General features: G+C 38.6%; 1 pseudogene; it reads left to right on the top strand.

Annotated features, from left to right (window-relative positions):
- Positions 1-2,500, top strand: part of LOC137459237 (28S ribosomal RNA) — an 8,451-nt pseudogene that overhangs the window by 3,364 nt on the left and 2,587 nt on the right.

Here is a 2,500-nt window from a genome sequence, read left to right as displayed (position 1 = left end):
CTGGACTTGAGTTTGTGAACCCAATGATAGCCAAGGACAATAATACCTATGATCCCATCTGGACTGAAAAACTGACTGTACTGCCGGAGGTGTATGAGGGACCCACCTCCCCGGCTCGTGGAACAGAGACGAGCTGGAGTGAAGATGTGGATTATCCTGAAACCCTGAGTGGCGTAAGTCAGCTCTCATCCCTTACTGGATCGTCCGAGTTGGAGAATACAGCTGACACTTGTCCTGGGACTCCTGTGGTGAGAATGCCAGGTGACCATCTAATATGTCCATGCTGTACCACTCGGGCAGGCAATATGACGAGTTTGATTGACCATCTAAAGAGAGTCCATGGGAAAAAGAAGATCATTTTCCAATGTTCCCGTTGTGGGAAGACAAATGAGAAACATCATAGTATCTCATGCCACATCCCGAAATGCAAAGGAGTTCAAGAGGCTATCCAAACAGAGGGGTTTACCTGTGAAGAATGTAAGAAGTCGTTTAAGACAAAAATTGGCTTGGGACAACATAAAAGATTAGTTCACCCAATTTTGAGAAATAAGGAAAGAATTGAAGCGTCTCGCCCTAAAGAGATCTCCAAACGAGGTGCACATAAGCAAATTTGGTCTGAAGAGGAGACGGAAATTCTAAAAAAACTATGTCAAGAATTTGAAGGGAGGAGAAATATTAACAAATTGATCGCTGAGAAATTGACAACTAAGACAGCAAAACAGATTAGTGATAAAAGAAGACAGTTAAAAGGAACTTTGATGCCGGAAGAAGAGAAAACACCAGAGGAAATTAAGAAATTAAAGGAGGAGATTGAGATCCCGTCATCGGGGGAGGGGGAGTTGTTAACCCACTATAAAAAGACTATTAGAGAAAAAATTGCATCGGGGAAGCTGCCTATTCTTAAAAACACGTATAAAGAAATAATAGAAGGTGAAAAAGACCCATTAAAAATACTTAATGAAGTAGTAAAGGACGAATATTTGTATTTGTTTGACAAAATAGTTGAGCGCAAAACACTAAAGAAGAGCCAATGCAACCCACAGCAAAAGAAAACAAAGAAGGAATGGATGAAAAGAAGAGCTAAAAAGCGTGGAGAATTTCTCCGTTTTCAACGCCTTTTTCGACTAGATCGAGAAAAGCTGGCTAACATCATTTTGGACGAGAAAGACTCTGCACAATGTACCATTCCCTTGGAAGAAATTAGTAACACCTTTAGATCTAGGTGGGAGTCTCAGAACATATTTCAAGGACTTGGAGCATTTCAATCTATAGGACGGGCAATTAATTCGGCTTTTAAAGAAATGATTACAGAGAAAGAGATCCGTAAGAATATCAAGGAAATGAATAAGAAATCAGCACCTGGTCCTGATGGGATTAACCTGAAGGCCTTACTTAAAATGGACCCAAATTGTGAAGAGATTAAAGAACTGTTTAATTTGTGGCTATTGACTGGTAAGATTCCGGATGTGATGAGAGAATGTCGAACAATTTTAATACCAAAGTCATCAGCGCCCGAACGCCAAAATGACATTAACAACTGGCGGCCAATTACTATTGGTTCCATCATTCTGAGGCTCTACTCTAGAATCTTAACTGCGAGGTTGGCAAAGGCGTGTCCTATTAATCCTAGACAAAGAGGTTTTATTAGATCTTCAGGATGTGCGGAAAATTTAAAATTACTACAATTATTAATTAGGAGTGCAAAAAATCAAAAGAAATCCCTTGGAGTTGTTTTTGTTGATTTGGCTAAAGCTTTTGATTCTGTAAGTCATACTCATATTTTAGAAGTGTTGAAACAGAAGGGTTTGGACGATCATATAATAAGTTTAATTAAGGACTTTTATGAGAACATTTACACTACAATTAAAACTAAGGAAGGGGAGACGGAAGCAATAGGGATAAAAACTGGTGTGAAACAGGGCGACCCCATGTCACCAATTCTATTTAATTTATGTATTGATCCTTTGTTATGCAAATTGGAAGAGTGTGGGGAGGGATTTTCATATGAGAAGGGTAAAATAACTACTTTGGCTTTTGCAGACGATCTGGTGTTGCTAAGTAGCTCTCACGAAGGAATGGAGAAGAATATTAAAATTTTGGAAGCATTTTGTGATTTAACTGGATTAAAAACTCAAGGTGAAAAATGCCATGGTTTTCTTGTACAACCAACTAAAGATTCATATACCATCAATGATTGTCTTCCATGGCTTGTAAGTGGTACTCCTTTAAATATGATCCACCCTGGCCAGTCAGAGAAATATCTTGGCCTTCAAATTGACCCTTGGGTGGGGATAGCTAAGCCTGAATTACAGAAAAAGTTAGAAATTTGGCTCAATCGTATAGAAAGAGCCCCTTTGAAACCATTTCAAAAATTGGATATATTAAAAGTATACACGGTGTCTAGACTGATCTACTTAGCAGACCAGGCGAATGTAAAATCTACTAATTTGGAAGAAATGGATTTAATGATTCGAAATAGGGTAAAAAAATGGTTACATCT

The sequence above is a fragment of the Melanerpes formicivorus genome, unplaced genomic scaffold (genome assembly GCF_026170545.1).
Source record: "Melanerpes formicivorus ecotype bairdi unplaced genomic scaffold, bMelFor1.0.p_v2 SCAF_337, whole genome shotgun sequence".
NCBI classification, from domain to species: domain Eukaryota; kingdom Metazoa; phylum Chordata; class Aves; order Piciformes; family Picidae; genus Melanerpes; species Melanerpes formicivorus.
This window is presented reverse-complemented; position numbering and strand designations above follow the sequence as displayed.